This window comes from Gallus gallus, chromosome 9, assembly GCF_016699485.2.
Source record: "Gallus gallus isolate bGalGal1 chromosome 9, bGalGal1.mat.broiler.GRCg7b, whole genome shotgun sequence".
Lineage (NCBI taxonomy): Eukaryota > Metazoa > Chordata > Aves > Galliformes > Phasianidae > Gallus > Gallus gallus.
Genome location: NC_052540.1, coordinates 13,191,808 through 13,214,443, shown reverse-complemented (window position 1 = coordinate 13,214,443; position 22,636 = coordinate 13,191,808). Strand labels below are relative to the sequence as shown.

At 43.5% G+C, this 22,636-nt stretch overlaps 1 protein-coding gene across 5 annotated transcripts in view; it reads right to left on the bottom strand.

Annotated features, from left to right (window-relative positions):
• Positions 1 to 22,636, bottom strand: part of FGF12 (fibroblast growth factor 12) — a 189,397-nt gene that overhangs the window by 8,271 nt on the left and 158,490 nt on the right. The gene's annotated exons all lie outside the window — the stretch shown is intronic.

Below are 22,636 nucleotides of genomic sequence, written 5' to 3'. Positions count from 1 at the left end.
AAGAGGTGGAGAGAATTAATCACTGATTTCCTAAATTAGGCATCACTGAGTGATACAGGACGGTCACGCATTACAGTCAGTTTAACAATAGAAAACAACAGGCATCAGCAACAGTACTCATCCAGAAAACTCCCCAATGAAAGAGAAGGCTTCGTTTCAGAGCTGTGGTTTACAAAACAACGCACAGTGAACAGGTTTGAAAAACATGCAGAAGTCAAGAATTTGTGTCCCAGCAAGCCTGCAAACCCAGCCAGCACAATGCCCTTGTTCGTGTGACGTACTGTGAAGTGCGTATGCTCTCCCAGGTCTCATCTACATGGACTTGGGCTGAAGTACTACACAAAAAAAACCAGAGCTGAGAAGCAAAGTGGCAGCTTTACTGCTCACTGCTGCTCCCAGGGCATCCCACTGGTTTTGCTCTTACCTTCTTGCATGATGGGCAAGAAACGTGCAACGGGCAGTGCCTAAAACACTGAGACTTCTACAAATACAGGCAAAAGGCAGCTTGCCAGGATCATGGAAATGGATATGGAGAAATGGGACTATAAGAACCAAGTAACAAACTTACTTGTTTTCAAAAAGGGCAGGAGGAAATGCTGGCACAAAGCTTGAAAATGTTCTGATAAAGATGTAAATTCAGACACACAGAACTGGTCTGCTACCTTGCCGTGTCCTGCAAACTTCTCAAGGTTTTTACAACAGGGAAATAACATTAAGGCTCTTTGAAAAAGATCTGGTTGCCCATGGGACTCTGCCAGCAGGCTCCCAGCTCTTCACTAAGACAGACATCATTACTGGTCCAAGATTGGATTTTTTTTTTTTCCAGACTTAAATGGAAGTTCATCCTAGCCAAAAAAATGCTCCCACTGTATTTCTTAAAATGATGATATTCTTGAAAAAAAAAAAAAAAACCCATAGCCAACCATCCAAACAAAAAGAAAAAGCCAAAATGACACCCCCTCAAATTATGACAAATTAGCTTTTCTAAAGAAAAAAGAACATTATTAAAAAAATAATCTCATCTTGCAGGACCCAGACAAGGCATCTTGGAGCCCACAGTGAAGGCAGTGCTGCTCCAGGACAGCAATGCTCCCTCCCATGCAACCGCCACTCAGAGACCTTAGGGCGCTTCTCCATCCTCCCTAATGGAAAACCCATGACTAACATCTGAGCAAAGCATCTGGAGTAATGCCACACGTTTACTGCAGACCTCATTTTAAGACTGAGCATTTTGAACATTCAGCAACACTCAGGCATGTATTCCCCAGTGCTCTGGGGGTTATATAAAGTGTTGTTGGCCTGACAATAAATCCCATGTGCAGCAGACCTGCGGAGCTGGGCAGGCTTGAAACCACTGAAGATAAAGCACAGTAGAAAGCACAGAGCTGTGCTGCACATGTGAAGCTTGCATCAATCAGCACCACGCACATAAAAACACTTTCAGCCCAATGGGTTGCTTTGCCCCCTGTCTAAGGAGTCTTTCTTGCTGGAGGAATATTTTAGGAAGAGGGAGTGAAACAAATTGAGAGAGATCTGGATGACTTAGAGCACTATAACACAGTGCTTAAAGTAGTTTTCCAGAAGATCAGAGTTTAAGCACTGCTCAAATCTGCTCTTTATCTGCAGGCTGTGCCTGGCTGCAGAAGATGTGCTAACCCGGAGCCAACACCCAGCCCACACAGCTCTCATTCAGGCCAGCCAGACAGCAAACCCCATGATGGATGGGAGCATCCCTGCAAACAGGTTGGGCGCTCAGCCCCTTTCCCACACCTTGACTGTCCCACCAGTATAAATGTTTTGACAAAATTCTCCTTATCTGGATTGGAAAGGTTTTAGTTGGGGAGAGGTAAGCACTGACTTCCCCAGAACATGGAATTTGCCAAGCACGGGAGTTGCACTAGACAACTTTTAAAGGGTTCTTTCCAACCCAAATGACCTATGATTCTATGATACGTTTGGATTTTCAATGTTTGCTTTCATTTCAATCTGGAACAAAGACGGTTTTTCATTTTCAATGAAGAAGAAATATAAAAACTACTGCATATTGAAATCGTGGTTATAGAAAGAAAAAGATATCTAGATTATCATTTAAAATTAAGATTAAAAGATCAAGTGTTCATGTAAATATCTATTTTAAAGTCTACTATTTTCTGACATACAGCAGTAGTTCATGAAATCACCTCATGCCACATACCCCCTTAGAATCACAGAATCATGAAGGTTGGAAAAGACTTCTAAGATCATCCAGTTCAACTGTCCACCTACCACCAATACTGCTCACTGACCACATCCCTCAGTGCCACATCTCCATGGTTCTTGAACACCTCCAGGGATGGTGACACCACCACCGCCCTGGGCAGCCTGTGCCACTGCACCATCACTCTTACTGAGAAGAAACTTTTCTTAATATCCAACCTGAACCATCCCTGGCGCTACTTGAGGACATTCCTTCTTGACCTATCACCATTAATGTACCACTAAAGAAGCAAAATTATGTTATTTTTTAATTGGACATTTTTAATGAAGACATAAAAAATAAAGCAGAAATAGTGATTTCCATTATGTGTTTAATCTCCCCTGAAATGACACAAGCAAATAAACCTTTTTGATTGCTTCTGTGAGTTGGCTGCTTGCTTCCTCACTCCCCATAAATTAACTGAAATATGGCAATGCCATCAAAACACAGTTCTCTTCATTAGGTAGGTTTAAGAAAACCCAGCAGAGTTCTAGTTAAATGGCACCATTTGTATCCACTGTTATTTTTCTTGTTACATACAACACCCTGTTAGCAACAGCTGGTGTTCCACTGTGCCGTGCAGGGACAAACACACACTGTGGTGCAATTCCTTGCACTGCCTTATTGACAACCCCTATGGTCTTCACAGAAAAGAGATGGGGCAGACAAGCAGCATTCAGGGCACTCTGCCAAGGGGATATTGCATGCATCCTTATGCTTTTCTTCATTGATACCTTCTTGGTGGCCAATGTCTAGCCTCCAAAGTTTACAAGGCACAGCTACGTCATGTCACTTGGCTGCTGCCCATATCTCTTGATTTGTGCCTCCCCATAACAAAAGGATCTCGGGATATTAATGGCAGAACCTATCTACAAGCTTTACTGTCAAAATTAATTGTGGCAATTATGTCAGACCAGGTGGGAACTGCTGGTTCAGTTATCTTGAGTTGAGAAGAGCTCAGAAGAAAGCAGAGTGTAGGTGAACAGGACAGACTTCACACTAATAGTTCTGAGCAGGAACTGCTGCATGGGCTGAAATCAGAGATAACTGAAGGTGGTTTGGGAAAACCACTGAATTATTGTCCAGATCTTTATGCTTGTTTTGGTTTTTAAGATTATTTCAGTGTGCTGGATGGAGAGACTCATCTAGCAAAAGGTAAAAACAGCAAAGGGACCCTCAGGCTGTCCCCTACAACCTCCTCCAGAAGTAATGGTATAGGTATGGTACTCTTGACTACATGATTTTCTGGGTTGAAAGTAAATAAATATATTTGTTTTTTCACTGTTTGAAGGTTTTGAGACTGAGACATTTTGTTAAATGTCAACAGATACTACTGGAAGTGATTTGAAAAAGCAGATATATATTTTTTTAATTGTTAAACTAAAAACCTGCATGAAATATTTGCACAAGAAATGTTAGCAATTTACATGCAAAATGAATAGCATTTGCCTGCAACTTGCTTTCTGTATCTCAACCCAACCGCTTGAACAAGAGGCAATTCCACTAAGACAGAGTAATTAGACTTGCTTTGAAAAACAAACACAGATCTCATTTGTGCTAACTCCAGCTTGATTGGAAATTTCACAGTTTAGGAAAAAAGTAAAATGGCATCTATCACACACAAAATTAGGGAGACTGCATTGAATGACCCTTTGAAACACAGAAAGGATCTGAATGGATGTAACTGGCATTTTGGTTTTTGTTCTTAGTGCAACGACCTGACCTGCTCAGGGAGGGTGTAAGGCACCATGGTTTGCCCCAACACCTATTTCTGTTTTAGAAAAATATGATGTTTAATTTCTCCTTGACCCCAGTAGTGTCTCCTGCCATCTGCAGATGGAAATGTAGACTTCCAGACACAAACCCTGCAGGAAGCAGAGAGCATTCTGGCAATGCACAGCCACCCTTGGATATCTCAGCTCCTTCAAAATATGCCATCCCAGTGGTGTCACAGTCCTGGTACTGCTCCAAGGAAGTAGCAGCTCTTTTTCCCTAAACATCTCCTTCTATTATAACCCAAAAGATAATAGCAAATACACACATCCGCACACAGACCCAATGACTTAATAAATTTAGTTAGTGAAACAAGCAGCAATAAAAGAAAAAGCCCATTCTGCAAGTAGTTTGTGCTACAGTTTAGGAAGAGAATGTTAATTATGAGTGCTGAAATACCCAACCAACACACTCCCAGAGTAACAGTTTCCCTTTTTTACAGCACTCACAGGTTTCTTTTTTATGTTCTGCACAATTACTGAGCCAGATCTTCAGATGGGATAGAAGTCCTCAATTGCACCAAAGCCTACTTTATGGCAAAGATTCCCTCCCAGAGAACATGGCTCAGGATGTTTACTATGTTAATGTTTAGATCTGAGAGTTCTAAGTCCAAAGTCAATTGAAATATATTTTGCTCTCTACAACTCCATGAAAGGTGGTTGTAGGGAGGTGAGGGCTGGCCTGTTCTCCAAGAAGAGGTGATGGCCTTAAGTTGCGCCAGGGGAAGTTCAGGTTGGATATTAGGAAAAACTTCTCCAAAAGGGTGGTGGTGATGCACTGGCACAGGCCCAGGGATGTGGTGGAATCACTGTCCTTGGGGGTGTTCAAGAAACGTGGAGATGTGTACTTTAGGGACTTGGTTTAATGGGTAATATTGGTGGTAGGTGGACAGTTGGACTAGGTACTCTTGGAGATCTTTTCCAACCTTAATGATTCTACAACCATATGGCTCTATCACAGCACTGCTATCAAGACTGCACTGTGGTTGTGGAGGCTGCCCATGGAACCCTTGGATTCCATAATCCTTAGATTATGTTTACGAAGTCTGCACAAGTACTGTTCTGACCCAAGGGAGAGGATAGCACTGCAACAGAACACCTGCTTTCTGGGGTTCTTTAAAACCCACTCCACATTCCCCACTGACCTCAACCAGAGCAAGATTTAATCAACACCCCTTTGATGCCACGAGCACCAAGAAGCTCATCGCTGGTATCAGTGCGCATCAATCTGGGTGGATAAACAAAGACACTGGATTCCCACAGACACGTGAGAGATCCCAGATGAAATGTCAATATCCAACTCCCATTTAAATCTCTGACAGTTCTTTGTGACCACAAACCTCGTACCATAGCACTTGTCCTGGCATACTCCTATTCCCAGGACATGTAGGTCCTGTCTGCAGGGTAAGCCCCACTGCGACTACAGCAGCATCCTGCTCCATGTATCTTACCCCATGGCCTAGGGTTGCCTCTGTCTGGAAATGCTTTAAAATAACTGTAGCCAAGCTCTCTCTTGGCATGTGATCAAGAACCACAAAACTGCATCCAAACTTTACATCTCATCCCATCTTTGTCCAGATGGCAGGTGATATTCACTGTTCACACTCCACTTTTCCTCCCCCTTCTAGCTCCATAAGAGATTGGTGACAAGCCTTCCTGGTGGCCTTTTAGAAGTAGGAGAGAACAGATACGTTTTAAAATAACAAGCTGCTACATGGGAGCACACAGCCCTGCTACAGAGTAGATATACTTGAGGAAACGATATGGTTATCTAGAAGTATTCTGGCTGTTCCCTAACCATCTGTGGGTCGGAGGGAGCACATTTTCACATAAATCTCCATCTATGCCAGTCTGACTCCCAGCTCTGACAGCTGGGAAGCAACATGAAGTAGCAATCCAACTTACTGCCCCTGAAAACCATAACAAGAAGGCTATTTACTCTTATTTTTGTGGGAAAACTCTGTGTCCAGGGTACGTATGTGTTGTGTTGGCTTCACTTGAAACCCCCCAGACCCACAGCAGATTCTGCATGACATGCCAAGCTCCATCCTGCTCCAGCTGGATGGTTACCCAGATCAAAAAGGGTTTGTACAGATCCACATGAGCCCTGGTCTCACATCTATGAGTTTTTGAGAGCCAAATTCAGACCCGTGCATCCCACTACACCTCTGTGCTGTGCTCTTCTGCTTTTGGTTCTTAGCCTGCTCACTGCACAGATATATTTTTACTAAACGCTTTATAAAGTTAAATATGCACAGATTCCCTGCACTGGCCTTTGGCGGCTTCTCATGCAATCCTGATAGGAACATGGCTTTCAATTTAACGAGTGCTGACAAGAACATAACTCAGGATGATTCTTCAAGCTGGGCTGCTCCCTTCCATGCCTCCCAGGAGAGCCTGGGTGAGAGAAAAGGCTCCAGGAGAAAGATTTGAATACAGAGAACTGAGCAGCTCTGTGTATGGTGTTATCTGAGAAAGGCTGCATGCTGAGCAATGCACAGATGGGACACACATGAAAAATGATATATTTTGTCTGATGTTATGCTTTTTGTTTTTGATGGACCCTAAATTCGAATTCATGGTTGGATGAAATAACTTTTCATCATTTCTTTTCAAAATATTAGCTAGATTTGGATTTTAATTGCTTGGTTATTTAATTGATTGGTTTATTCTCTGATCTTGGACCCTATTTCAAGCCAGAACTCTAAAGCCTTAACAATGTGGAGCTGTTAAGCAGTGATCATAGCACAGCGCATTCACATGGCATGTGGCCCATCCAGTTCAGCATCACTCTTCTAGAAAAGTAACTGCTTCCTACAGGTGGGGTTTTTGGACAGCATTGGTGCCACATTCCTGGCAGACTGGAGATCTGGTGAAACCCCAGAATCGTGTATCATCTAGGAATCCCATATCATCTATTGTCTTCTCTGCATTCTGTTTTTCTGACAGTGTCTGGATTTGGTAACATTGCCATCAGCTCTGCTTTACTCCAAAGCAGTATCCAGAAATACATCTATGCATTCAAAGGTAACGATCATGAGACAAGATGGGACAAGATGAAGATATGTTAGTTGCATACAAGAAAAACAGACTTCCTAAATTAGCATCTCACTGCCTCATCTGCTAGTGCCCAAAATAACCATGAAGAAAAATAATAATGCAAGAACCCTAGAAACACGGCCAGATGGGATGCTTTGAATCTGTCATCTCTCTGTGAGGCCGGAGAGTTTCCTGGCATCACTTTCAGCCTGGGCAGAGGACACGATAAGTTGACTTGGGGCCTTCGGTCACTTTTGCAACATTGCTATTTTTACTACTGTTGATAATAATAACAATGATGCATTAAACTAAAATAATGATCACGCATTTTCCAACACGACACTATTTTGCTCTGATATGAAGAAGAAGCCTCTCAGTGGAAAACTGGCAGTAAGTATTAGATTTATCATACTATTATTCATATTAAAACTATCCTGGAAGGCACAAACCACAGCAATAATGCTATGGGCATTCAATACAAACACCATCACCAAGGCAGAAGGAATGGGAGGACCTTTTGTTTTCTACATTTTTTTTGTGCAGAGGTCCAGAACACTGGAAGACTAAGTGGCTTGCACAGCCTTCTGTAAAAGGTGTCAGAGCTAGCTGAGAAACTTATTTCCCCCAGGTTCCAGTTCATTTTCTTAGGCAAAGGCCCTCTCTTTCTGACATAAATGAAGTAATACAGCTATAACAACATGAGGGAGAAGGGGACCACGGCAAGCCCCAGCCGTTGTCAGGCAGACTGCAGACACAGACAAGCCGCCCCGGCAGCACAGCCGGACACTGAGCACAGGTCTGAAGAAAGGAGAAGGCTTTAGCACAATTTTCTGTCTACTTCGTTTTTTCAAGTAACACGTCGTGTGGGCAGGAGATAAGAGGACTTGCCAAGGAGCTCACCAGGCCTATTACAACCGTAAGCTGGTGATGTACTGAGATAGCCTCTTTGCTTCGACTCTTAAATTCAAACCGCAGGACTCAGTGGAAGCACACCATCACTGACACACTCCCTATCTTCTCTAACACTGAGGAGATCTCCCCTGCATTAAACCAATTTCAGAGCTGTCATGACCAGAGCTGGAAATTCAATTTCTTTGCTGCTAAAACTGCCATCCTGAAAAGGAGTGGTGCTGGATGATTAATATTTTGACAGCATGCTGACAGGTTGGCTACAACTGGCCAATTAACCACAAGCCCTGTGGTCTAAAGGCATCAGCTGAGACTGGGGTGAGCTGGTCTTGGGCAGGCTTCATCTCACAACCAAAAAGAAATGTTATGAAGTGTGAATATTCATGTTTGCCTCCCCCTCGTTACAGCTGCTGCAGTGCCTACACAGAGAAAAGGAAAGGCTTGTGGCATATTCTTGGGCTGGGGCCAGTTCTGCTGCCCACCAGGAGGACCGAAGGGAACTCACCAAGGCCTCCAAGCCTGTGTCTCAGCATGGCTTCTGATGACCAAGCCAGCCAAATAAAAGGCCAAGCTGCTTCCCTAAAAACTGCCAGGTCTACCCTCTCTGCCCTACCCCTGCTGGGGCTGCTCTATCTGGAGCCAAGCAAAGCACATGTCAAATGCTTCAAATCCCTCTGCTCATCATCTGGCACCGCCCATCTGGGATACATCTACAAAGGCAGAGGGGTTTCAGGCATGTTTCTGTTGGGCCTCAGTATCGTTTACTGCAAGTGGAAACAATCTGTTGGCAAACACCTACCTTGTCAGCGAAGCACTGACTTTTAAGTTCTGACAGCAGGTTCTTCTGCTGGTCCCGAGTCCTCCAGACTCTGTGTCCTTGAGCCAGAGACTTCAGGCTACTGTCTCATCTAAAATTCTTTAAACTGCTCATTGTGTATGAAGAGCCTGTCTTTGGCTGCGTACAACAAAAGGGATATTCAGCCTGAGCAATGAATGAGACTCAGCTCCTAAGAACATTTTTGGGTGAGAGAGGAGAAGGAAAGCGTTTGGCACAAAATGCAGACAGCCCTTTGTTCATTTATTTCCTGGGAATTCAGAAAATCAGCCAACTCTGCTGTGATAGAAATCCCATCCATATATTGACCACACTATCTCTGCCTAGCCTGAAAGAGCTGACAAATCTCACAGCCTATAACAGCTTTACAGAGAAGGCCAGGCTTACTTATCCCTTGAATAGATTTCCACGATATGTATGCACTGACAGCCTGACTCTTTTTTTTGCTGTTACTTTAATTTTGATGTGAAATAACCCGTGGACAATGCACACACATTTTGAATGGACCCAAACTATGCCACAGCTTAGATCAGACTGTTCCACTGCAGGCAGCCAAGTGACCCATTGCAGCTGACTCTTTGCTTCCCAGGAATCAGACAGATGGAAGTATATCATCAGGGATTTTGCAGCAGTGGCTATAGTGAAATTTTTCACTCTGTTGAACAATTTGCTAGAGAACTCAGACTTGCTTTGGCATCTGATTCTGTTCAGAAGCCAACTAATGACTGCAACTTCCAATCTAAGATAATATAGACACTCTAGAGAGAGTAATATAATACGGCAACTCTATTTGGCACAATGCACAGTAAAGCAGGAGATAATTTTACCCTCTTACTAATATATAGAAGACTCTGAAACTGTCTTCAAATTATATGACCCAAAACACATCAACAAAGCAACCTAGAATTAAAAATCAGTGTACCTCATTCATAGCTGTGCAGCTCACAGTCTCAGTGAGTCCAGGTTTTCTCTTCATCACTGTGTGCACTTTGCTTTTGTTGACATACTCTGTGTCTATCAATACAGGACCAAATGGGTAGAGCAAAACTGCTGGTGGTGAGGACTGTTTGGCAATTGCGCTGTTCACATTTCAGGATGGGGTCAGCTACCTGTCTGCCACCGGCCCACATAGACCAAACATCTGGCACATAAGAGGCACTCCTGGGGGTACCCTTCAGTTTGGCATCATCCAAAAGGAATCCAGTCTGCACTCTGATGTGAACCAAAGAGTGGCATGAGAGTGTAATTGGAGGATTTGCTCTGCAAGTGCACTCCTGATCTATCCAAAAAGCCTTCCAAAAAGCACTTCCTACCAACATCCATTACAACAATGAACCATGTTAGCAGTAGTAAGAAAAGAGGTCATTTGTTGAGCCTGTCTATTTGAATCTCAGTACATTGCTTACAGAAAGCCAGGAGTAGACCACATGTCACACTTGGATCCTTCACAGATCTGAAAATGCTTTTCTTTGTGTGATAAGTTTTAAGGAAATCTATCTGGTTGATGTGTTCTAACGAACACATTAGGAAGGGAAGGAAAGCTCAGGGCTTTCCTGACTGTGTCACTGGAGAAGGAACAAGTCACCATCTGCTTTCTTCTGTGCTAGTTCGGAGCAAGGGAAAAAAAACAAGACAGAATAGAAACCATTTGTTCATTGACATAACAGTCCTTCCTTGATATCCACAATATTTCATAGTTTTCATGTGTTTTCACTGATGCTAAGTCCTGAATCATTAACGCAGCAACAAGAGCAGAAACAGATCTTCTATGAAGCACTAAAGCTGGACTACACATTCTGTTCAAGGAATAAACTCTGATTCATGAATGTTTCAATTAAAATGGATATGATCACTTTCATAACAAGGGAAATGAAGGAGAAGATTAGAAGTCCTGTGGGAATGCAATGACTGCTGCCTGGAGCAAAAGACACAAAGATAACCTGAAATCCCAAGGTGTCTGACTTAACCAATAGCTGGGATCTCATGCAAGCAAAATGATTAAGCAAAACTATTATCTAATGACGTACTCATACTAATGGACCTGAACAGTCACCTATGCCTCTACAGTCTATAGTGCTGGGCTCAGCAACAGGCATGCAGCGTCCCACACCGTTCAAAATTGTCACCCTGGGCAACGAACAGTGTGGCCACAAGCCACTGCCAGCATATTTCTTGAACCTGACACAACACAAAACCATTTGGAAGGTGAAAACCTGTGATGCAGAAATTCAATCAAAAAAAAAAAAAGTGGAAGAACGCTTATAGAATCACTGGACTTATAGAATCACTAGTTCTACGCTAACGCAGCTCTACTGACCCAACCGAAACATATCGGCGCATTGCTAATATGCTCAGAAATACACGCAAGAAGCCTGTGCACTTGGAATACACAGAAAGTGACAGCACCATTGGGATCGTTTTACTTAGAAGAGGGCAGTAAAAAAAAATACGAGGCATGGGAGGCACAAAAGAAAAATAATGAGAGCTGTGAAATTTTACTTTTTAAGTCAGTCATAAAAAATAAGCTTTCAACTGACAAGGATGCTTTCAGAAGCCTGCTTTCTAAATTTAACTTTGATATTGAAAAGTCTCAGCTTTTGTTCTTTTTGTTCTTTTTTCTTCGTTAGTGTAAACTTGATAAAAAAAAACTGAGGCGTGATAATGCTGGTGCTACACATTTTCAAAAGCCATTTTTTAGCTTTAGCCTCTTCAGAGGGTGCAGATAACATTCATACAGATACAAAGCCATTGCAAAAAGACTGTTCCTTAAGAGCAGAGCTGGCTGCAGGGTTTAATATGATGGGAACCGAGATTCATAATCAATGGCATTCACATTAATAGCCATTAAGTTATGTATTCCTATCAGGCTCTGGAAGCCTGTAGGAAGACTAGGTTGTTCTGAAAGGCACAACTCTCAAAAACTTTGTTACAAGCCTTATTTTCAGTTAGTATTTTATAACCCCTTGATTTCTTGCATTCATGGTGCAAGGCTTTTCCAGAAGCCCACTGCCACACGCTGTGTCTGAGTGTTGGACTGGATGATCTCGATGGTCTTTTCCAATCCTAATAATTCTATGATACTCCATAAAAGCACAAAGCGGCCCTCACAATTTCCCTGTGAGGAACAACCAGCAGGGCCATGAAAAAACCACAAGCTGAGCTGCAAAAGATGCCAACAAAGTGGTATTTCACCCTAAAAAGACTCCAGTCTTTTTTCCCCTACTTGCTTCCCGAGCCCTACTGCTGACCTTGAGCTGTTTAATAACCTCCATAACCAAATTACACTGTAGCAGAATGTAATTATGCAATCACATAATGAACTATGGTTTTGCTCTTGGTCTTGTACGCAAAGCCACCTTTGAAGAGGGCAATAAAAAGAGCGATTATTACAAAAGGCCAAACCAGTGCCATGTACCAATCACTGGGCACGATGCAGGGACAACAACTGCTGGCAGCCCCAATCCATCTGTGATCACTGGCTGGGCCTTGCTAGACTCATGTCAGCAGTTTGGTGGGTCAGGAGCACAATAACTCCTTAATACCACAACTAAGTGTGGTGGTGCCACCTGATGCCTTTTAGCAGAGCAACTGAGCACTTCCAGGAACAAAGGAAGCCCAATTTCAGTGTGCATGTAAGGGACATGGAAAAAGAGGTCATTTGCATAGGATCCTTGGATCTGTCACAGTCAGAACATGGATTTTCTGAATCACAGGCCAATGCTTTCAGCATAAAGAAGTATTCAGGGCAGTCTGGGAAGGCACTGTCATACTAGCACTGAGTCAGTACATTGCTACGGCCTGTCCCTTCTGTCTGAATCCAGCAGAAGCATCATCAATGAAAGCGAATCATGAAGTTGTTAAGCAGCAATGCTGAACACAGACACATCAAAAAGCCCTGAAAGGCCCATGGAAATGAATTCCCTATCATCAGCAGCAGCTTCTCTCTTTGCAAAGATAAATAGCTTTTTATGTATGCAGTATATGTTTTAGCATGTACTCTACAGCTGACAATGTTCAGCCTCCAGTGTAACTTGTCAAAGCTTGATATGCCTTCCCCTAATCAATGTGGCAAGCTCCTGAACACCATGTGCTTCAAGCAGTGGGCTGTTGTCCCTGCAGGCAAGAGAGCAAAGTGAGCTGTCATTCTAGCTGCTGTACTTCCACGCATGCATCTTCCAGCTATCAACAGCCAAAACAGAGCTGGATGCAGCTCACAGCTTCACCAGCACCACCCCTCTGAGCTGTGGCTCCTCAAAAGGTCCTGGGACAGGACACTGCCCTTGGCTCAGTGTGAAGAACACAGATGAGAGAAAGAGATGACGGGCAACATGGGATGGCTGCAGTGCTTCAAGGGCCCTTCCTCATCCCAGTTCTAATTGGGCTGTTTCACGCTGTTCATTTTGAGCTGGATAGGATGAAGGTCTTTTTGGCTACATCCCAGCCCGAATCAGTCACAAAGCAAACTCCCCTGTACTAGCTGTTCCACACCCCCTATGCAGTGCTGAAGCAAAGCATGAATCCAGGCAGACAGTAACCAGCACACGGTAGGGTTAGGAATATTTATGCTCAGATATCCAGGGGAATTGCTGAAACCAGACAATTTCTGAAAATCTGACCACCACAGAGCAGCTGGGAACACCTGAGGTGTGGCTGAGATCCCTCAGCTCCAGGAGCCATTTGAGAGCTATAGCAGCGTGCACTCAGGACAGGGCACTGGGGAGATGTGTCTGCATTCACAGCTCATGCATAACAACTGCGTTGACTGCACTTTCAGGAGAAATATGCTATGGACAGCAGGGAAGCACGGTGATTTCATCTTCATCATATCCAACAATATCCCTTTCGGGGATGACCTTGCAGGGTGTTGCTGCTTAGGGCTGTTTGGACTAGGAAAAGGGGGCGTGCCCCCTCCCATGCTTTTCAAGACACCACTTTGCTCTAAAATCTGTCCCTAAACCACTTGTCTCTTTGGAGTCTCACAGTATGGGCAATGTCACATTATTGCAACTTCTTCCTCTTCCTTCTACTCATAACTGACATCATCTTTTCCCCATTTCTCCTTCACTACTCCTTTGCACTTTATTTCAGAACTGTAAACTTCTATTTCTTCCTGACCCGCATTTCACACAAATGAGACTTCTCAGATACTCAGCTGCTGTGCTGGGTCCTTCGGACACAGGTCACACTATGCCAAGCTCTAAAAACATTTAGATGCAATAACAGAATCACAGAAGACATTACTAATCCTGACAATCCTACTGGATTAAGTACAGACGCTTATGTTCATAAGTTACTTACAGGCTGACTTCCTAACATACTCTGCCTCAACTTCATCAGATTGTAAGAAACACCTTCTCTTTGGCCAATTACATCGTAAGTCACAACACAAGGAAATGTGAGACAGGAAAGGGGCTTTTCAGCCTAATGAGAAAGAGACGTACTGTTCTTCCAGGGTAAACATTGTGAGCATGGTGGAGCAGTAAAGTAACAGAACCAAGGTCACTGGCAACATCCTTTTCCAACACAAAGAGCCTCAGCAGCAGATATACACATAGGTTGCTCTGAAAGTAATGCTTCCTCTTTATTTCCCTGGAAATGCAACAGCTAGGAAGAGCACTATTACAATATTTGATAGAGCAAATTCTCTGCCACAAAACACTGTTTTTCAGCTTAGTGTCTACCACTACATATGCATTTTCACTAGCAATGAACAACAGCTCTTCATTTTACTGTTTGACAACTGTACATGGCCATCCAGAACACAGCTTGCATTTCACACTGCTGTTGCCATTGCTGAATCATACCATCCACCCTTCACTGTACTCACATCCATCGTTTGGTCTCAATAAACAATCACAAGCATTGATGAATGCCAGTGGGTGCAGTTTTTTCCACATGGAGGAATTCAGTGATACACATTTGCATCGTACACACTTCCAGGTCAGACATCATCTTGTCAGATGCCCCTCTGCTGTCATCTCTCACACAGCAACACAATTTAAGAGAACACTGGTGGAAAGGTTCAACCTCAGCTGTCGTACCACCATCTGCCTCTGATGTTGCAGGCCAACATAATAAAATAGGAGGTATTATTCTCAGAGCAGTCCTTGTATATGTGGTGTGTCTTAGCACATCAGTACTGTACAGGAAGCACACTGCTGAGTGCAACACATGCTGCAATGTTATGTACAGTTATATGCTAACGTATAAGATGACATCTGCATGTGTGCAGTCCTGGATGTATCCTCAGCGATGGCCCAACCTCTCTGCTTTCGCCTTGGGGCATCTTTTGGTGTGAAAAAGGAGTGTCCTGTCCGACTGCCACCCTTCCACAGCCAGGAATCTCCTGGTCTACACTCCACCTCCTCCACACCCTCACAACAGCCGGTAAGTGGTGAAGATACGTGGCTCCTGCCCAAACACAGTTTATTGCTGTTGCTGTCAACTCACTGTTGAAAACAATCCAAATGGCAACAGTGAGAATCCTCAGCCAAACAGGTTAATTTCCATGAAGAAGCTGTTTTCAAGGAAGAAAAGACTTAGAGGCAAATATGCAGTGATTGACAGCCAAGAGCAACCACAATCAGAAATTCAGACCCTGTGTGTATTTGCTGGGACAAATACAGGACAGAGGCACATTTTAAACAGAGGCTCTTTGCACAGACAGCAAGTTTGGTGTCGGCAGGTTATATGGTTTGTGCTTTTCAGGTTTGATTTTATCCACGTTCATATACTCCTGAAGAGAACGAAAGCGTCGCTGCCATTTGGTCCACCTGCAAGAATTTCATAGCAATATTTGTCTCCTCATCCCTTGGGGGCACAGAAACCAGGGACCAGATTCTCCAGGGAATGAGCAACTCAAGAGTGGTCCCTCCTGTAAGGGAGCGAGTTTTTAGGGCAATGGATTTCAGCATCTGGAGACACAACGTAGAGGTTGAAAAAAATGCTGATGGGCACTAAACTAACCAGGGGCACCCTGATTGTCCCTATGTTGGAAGGATATATTAAAGACGTCATCAAATTCTGAACACTCGCCATGATGTGATGGTGTGTAAATGGAGCTTGCAACCATCTTGGTGTTAAGTGAAGACACCAGAGGTTGTTCTTGGAAGGTCTCTACTGCTGCCAGGGACAGGGCAGGTTGTGGCTGACAGCAAGATTTTCCCACTGTTCTGTCAGTACAAGCGTAGGAATTAATTGCAAGTTTCTATACCTTCAAAGAAGACAAATACACTATCCACACATTGGTAAAACTTTACCAATCTCCCCTGACCTTGAAGATCCCTTGACAAAACTTTCCTCTGTATTTTAAATGCTGTTTCTATATTATTGATGAACCCTTCAGTCACGCCTAGTGAAAATCCTTCAGACATTCAGAATATCGGAGATTGGCTATTTGGACAGGTGACAAGCCCATTTCTGCTAAGCCAATATTTTTCATATCAAGAGTCACCAAGCAATGGCAATAAGAGTGAAACAAGATGAGAGCTAGAGATATCATCCCGGTTCCCAGCTGATTTCCTGAGTGTCCTGCCAGCCAGAGTGTGCTTCTGTGCTTGATTAATTTATATCGGGAGGTTCTGAAAACAAAAAGTGTAACACTCAGCTTCTAATCAGAGCGTAAAGGTACTGCAACTGATCAGCAGGCAGCGAACGCTCAACTGCACTGCGAGATACTCATTCTTCTGAGGTCTTCTGCCAATAATGATATTTTCACTGTGCAGCTCCTTTAACCGAGACAAATAACCTCAGCAGTAGTGCAAATAGCCTCCCACAGCTGTGACTCCCATGTAATCTGGGGACCTCTGTGCTGGTCTTTCCAGCACACAGATTCACGCTAAGGTTGGAAAACACCTCTAAGATCATCTACTCCAACTGCCAACCCACCACCATCATGCCCACTAACCCATGTCTCTCAGTGCCACACATACTGGAGTTTCCATACGAATTTGCATGGATGGACCTTCCTCCATCCTGGGTCTTCCAGGCTCTCCAGGCACCATGAAAATACAAAGCAGTGGCTAACAGAAATAGTTACTACTTAAAGGTTTCTCGCTACATTACTCTTTATATAGACTCTCACTTCACACTGAAAGGGCCACCTTTTTCTAATGCGTGCATGCACACTCGGTAAGCTGTGGAAGTACAACTTTATTACCATGGATTTACCTCAAAGGGTAAAACTGAGCCAAAAATCAATTCGGGTTTGCTGACAAAAAGCAAAATGCTAATACTGGTGTTAGGGAATCAAAATGTCACTCCTTAGCACCTGCATGAATATTAATCATCTCATTTTTTACATAATATTTTCCTTCCTCTGCTCCGCAGCTACTTTGCAGAGCAGCTCATAGTTTTCTAAGCTTGGCCTGGAACCAATTCATGCCATTTTCTCTGTCAGGTGTGGCTTCAGGTTTGGAGGTGAGAGCCCCTTGGCATTAAAATTAATTGATTTTGAATGGTTCCGTGAATTTTGTCATCAGCTCAGTAATAAGCCCCAGCTTTAATGGTTTCAGATCTGCATATGTAATAACACAGTGGATGGTCACAAGAGGAAATGTGACCCTGGATTTTTGGACCTGAAAGCATCAGTCTTTCCCACTTTAATTAAAATCACAGACAGACTATCCCTGAGTACAGTACATCCTTGGTTGTCCATCTCCCAAGACAGATATTTAGCAGTTTTGACATGTAGCTTGTGAACTTACTAAGGCTATGAAACAGTTTTGGCAGCTTAGCTCCCATGGAGTGTCAAAGAGAATTAGGCACCTAAGTAATTTTAAGCACATCTGTAAATCCCACACAGCTTCTGTAAGCACCTTTCCACACCAAAATACTGGATTCCACTACTGGAAACCTGCATTGAAAAGCAGATGGAGTAGAAGAATGAGTACCAACTGTAAGTAATCTAACTATTGGTACTGTTAAAGACTTAGAAGTGACTAAGGTGTATTAAATATATATAGGGCTTATTAATAACAATAGCGTACAGGGAAAGGGTGTATTTTACAAAAAATTATATAGCAAACAAAATCTTGAGTGCAGAAGTGATCAGGATTACTATCCTGGTCCAAAACTACACAAAAGTCTTCAGCTTGATCTCAGCAGATCACAGAACAGCCATCTCGCATCTGCAGCTCCTTTTTGCCTGGTTCTGACTGCCCGGCAGCACAGCAGCTCTGCAGCAGAGCATTAAACCTGGCTGGGCTCGCTCTCACTGTCTGAACTCATTGAAGGGGAAATGCACTTCTGTGATTAACTGGGGTTATTAACAGTGCTCAATGGCTTGTAATGTCGTTGGTAATCAAACAGGTCTCAAAAAATGGAAGAAGAGGACTTGAGTTAAAATATAAAAACTACCCACAGCTCTCCATGCCAGGTCAGTGATGTGCCTACACCCACAGCTTGCTAAGCATATGCAAAAATTAATTCAATGTCTGCAGGTGTACAGATGAGGACAGAATATGATTCTAAAAGTCTTTGCTCCAAAGACATTCTTGAGCAGCCTAAGTCTCATTTCAATGTGAAAATGCTGGTGTCATACAAATCATGGACTTCAGGGACAGGAAGCATAGCTAGGAAGCCTTGAAATATCTGCTTCAAGGCAGGAAGAAATAAACCAAAACCAATCCTTACAGATATTAGCCTAGCATAGTCTTCAGTGACCACAATACATCCAACTACTAGGTCCAGAGCCTTCCTAGCCAGACAAGTTCTTCCTTCCTTTGTTGCTGAGCATTAAACCTGTTGCTTTTTGCCCTTCCCATGATGGACATACAGAACAACTGGCTGACACCATCCTACAAACAATTTCTGTCTGCTTAATCCTGCTCCTTCATGCCTCCTGTTTTGCTTCATATGTAATCTTCCCTCTTCTAAGGAGAAAAAAAAACAGCAACGTGGAAACACTCTCCATCCTTCCAATTTTCCTCTAGGCCTCTTTTTTTCTAGTTGTCCTATGGTTCCCCTAAAGCACAGTGCCCAGAAGTGGCTCCAGTCCTTCAGCCAAGGAGCACAGTAACAGTGCCTTCCCTATAGCATCCATTCAGAGCCAGAACAGAGGGTGCCTTTTTCATAAGCTTCCTGTTCATTCTTAACTCATGTTCCATCTGTGGTCTGCTGTAAGCTCCTGTTCCCTTCCCTGCAGTGTTGCTGCCTTTGATAGTTTTTATTCTCTATCTGCACGCTTAAGTTTTTTTTGTAGAGCATTAACTCATGAGAAACTCATCTTTACCGGATTCTACTGTATTGATTTTCAGTACTTCTCCAATGTATCAAGGTAATACTTGAATTCTGACTTTAGCTTCCAAAGTGAATCCCAATTTGGTACAATTCACACATTTTTCTATGACTACGGTCTCCTATCACTTGCACCGTTAATAAGAACATTGGCTTGAGCCAGGCACAGGACAGACTCCCAGAGCACATTCCACATTCAACTGCAATGCACTTTTACTTCAGGTCAGTTGTTTGCCCTACCACAAAGGCAGTTGCATTGGTCTGAAATGATCTGCTGCAGCATTTCATGTGCTTTATAGTAGCACAAGATCTGAGTCCTGGAAGACGCAAGCAAAGCTCATCACCCTGAATCCTGACTGAAGTCAATGAGTAGACATAATAGGACTGAACTTAAAATAAAGCCTGGATTTTTCAAATTTTGATGCTTTTTAGACACACAAATTTTCTAAAAACATAGGTTCGGGCACTTAATGGTACTGGAGAGTGATAAAAACAAGGTAAGTCTATAAAAAGTAGATGTACTTTCATGCACCTCACTCTTTATACAGAGCTTCACTGTATTCTCCACCTTAATAATTATTTCCCCTTGAAACAGCACCTCTGCATCCTTGCTTTCTCTCTTTTTTATTTTTTTAACCCATCTTTAGTTACATCTTCCCAACCTAGCTCTCCTGGCTATTTGAAAGCTGCCTGCCTAAGTGATTTGCTAATGCGCTCTGTTGACAGAGGTGGGCTAGGAGGGCTGAGAGGAAGGGCAAGCCCTGAGGGGAAGAAACAAGCAGGTCCCTGGAACAGGTTCAAGTTTTGCTAATGAGCCTGACAGGTGAATGGAAGAAGCCAAGCGTCTACCTGGCTTATCAACAAGGACCCGTTCTAACCTCTAGTTAATTGGCTTATATTGATTTTTAGGATAAGAGAAATTTCTGTTAGATTCTAAGTAATTTTAGAAGAGATGCTGGACCACTAATAAGTTTGGATTCTCTCCATCCAGCAATGAAGATTCCTCTATTTGCATTTTTCTCAAATTTCAGCTTCTCCCAGAGCTGTAGATACGCATAGGGCAAGGACAAGGACTGGATACAAGAGAGAAATGCTTCAATTTTGGGCTGTACTGGTGTTCTTGGGGCTCTGCAACACCATCCTGACTTGCTGGGTGTTTCTTCAGTTCAAAGTCCTTGAAATACTAAGAGTTGTGGTGAAGCACAGTGGTGATGTTATCCGAGCATGGGATGTAGCACTGCTTGCTTTATAGCATTATGGGAACATTAGAGGATATAAGACCTGCTAGGTCTAGTTTTGGAGGACAAGGAAGAAACCAAACCATGTGATGTCCAGCCCTGGTACTAATACTGAAAAACACATGGAAGACAGAAGTTCTTTACTCCTGTTGCAAGAGCAAAGTGAGAGATGCAGATGAGAGGTTGAGCTTATGGAAGACAGCAAGTAATGACAGAGATATCAAGAGATTATGTCAGTAATGTCAAAACACATTTTATGATTTTGGGGTTTAAATCAGACTTTCTATCTTAAAGACCATTACCCAACTCAGCAGGAAGGATGGCATAGAGCTGGTAGATTATCTCAATCCTATCTGCCAGACAGATTCTTTTTCCTCCTCTAAATAGGCAACATACAGGATTAGATGGGACTACAGGACTGACCTAGTCTGGAAGTCTCTGCACTTTGTTTTATTGTTATCACAAGGAAAGCCAGCTCTTGCTGCGTCTGCCATACTAATGATGCACAAGGATCCACAAATGACTGAGTTTTGCAAACTCCAAAGTCAGGGTTGACATATAATAACAAAAAACAGAAAGGCAAAGGAAGGAGCTGACAAGGCATGCTCTGTTCATTTACTTGACACGAGTAGTTTGGTTTTTAATTATGCATGCCACTGCTTCACAGGGTTCTGGGGACTGTTCCACTGTAGCTTATTGTGAAAAGTAATTTAATTCTCAGTAAGAGGAATCCTCACTGCTACTCTGCTACGGCTGCTAAATCTTTGCTTGAGATCGAAATATAAACCACCACTGCTGAGTGAGTGGACAGGTTCTGCGCAAGCCAGGGGAACACATATGGACACACAGCACTGCAGAGTGGCAGATAACTGCCAGTCATAGGAGCTGTATACCCAACAGAATCATTAAATCAACTTCAATCGCTAAAATGTAACCTGTAGATGCACGACAACAGTGTAATTTTATAGGCAAATGTATGCAACAATGCCTCTGTTCAGTCTAAATCTTACAGATTTAACTGGAAGATAGATTACCCCACCACAGATAAGAGCACCGATTGCAGGCTGAGAGCCCTGCAGTCTGGGAGGAGCCCACAGACCCTGCTGCTTATCCCCAGCAGTCCCAGGCTTGAGGTGGGACAGACAATTCCAACAACTGATTTTACTATTTGAATGCAAGTTCTCTTCCTATACATAGCAACTGCCACATCAGAGGAGACAAGGGGCTGCCCGAATAAAGCATCCCCTCTAAGCAGCACCGTCTGCTCTGCGGAGCGTGCAAGTGCTCCCACCACGGCAGTAATGGCATAACTTGCCTCAAGGAGAATTCCCTCCATACCCTCAAAACGCAAAGGTTGGCTTAAATGAAAAGTCATTACATCAATTCCTCAGCTCCTGGGGAAGCCAAATCCACAGCCGCAGCATTTTTGAACCTCCACATCATACCAGAACGCAGCTCATTGCAGAAAAGGAGACTGAACTGATGCATAAAAAGGTAATAGATTTTTAAGTAATAGAAGGGAAGATAATGTGGCCTATAAAGGGCTATCATAAAAAATGTCACACGCTGACCAAGGACGGAAAATGACAGAGGCAGGTCTGAACTGGACACATCTCAACCTGCAAGAACAAAAACCACCAAAAAATAAGCAAAGAAATGCCAGCTCTCCATCATCCCCCAGCACTTGTGTCCGTGGGACCGTGACTGCCGCAGTTCCACGTGGGCATCCCCACCTGAGCCTCTCCCAGCCCTGCAAGCAGCAGTGGGACGGCTGGATTAACCTCCTGCAGCACGTTTGATGTGCGCAGAAACCCTGCCAAGGCAGCCTGTCACTTATTAAGAACATTTGTCAAGGTTGTTAAACAACCTTGACAACAAACCCACAGGCAGCAACAGCAGCAGAAGGGGGCCTGCGATGCTGCCTGCGTTTGCTTTATTAAACGTAGTTTCATTTGATTCAAACATCAAATGAACTGGTTGTGATCTCGCCGGTCTGAGGGCTGATGCAAAAGAACCACAGCCTGCACAGGTGGCTGCTTCTCACCTGTGGAAAACCTTCTAAAACCTCACCTGGGAGCAGCCACATGTGCTGGCAGAGCTCCTGCCTGCACCCTCAGCCCTCTTCCCAGAGCTGCTCTGGGGCTTTGCAGGGATTGTGCTCCATCTCTTCCCCATCTTTCCACCCACAGGTGAGCTCCCCAGCTGCGCTCTCCATCTTCACACAGCACAGGTAGCAAGGAGAGAGGCTGCACTTGCCCTGATTTTAGTGCCTAAGGACTGTCCCCCTGCACCCCACAGCTCCTCTTAAACACAGATAAGAAAACTTTTTAATTTTTCCTCTTTATTTTTTTCCATCTAACAAACAGCTCCT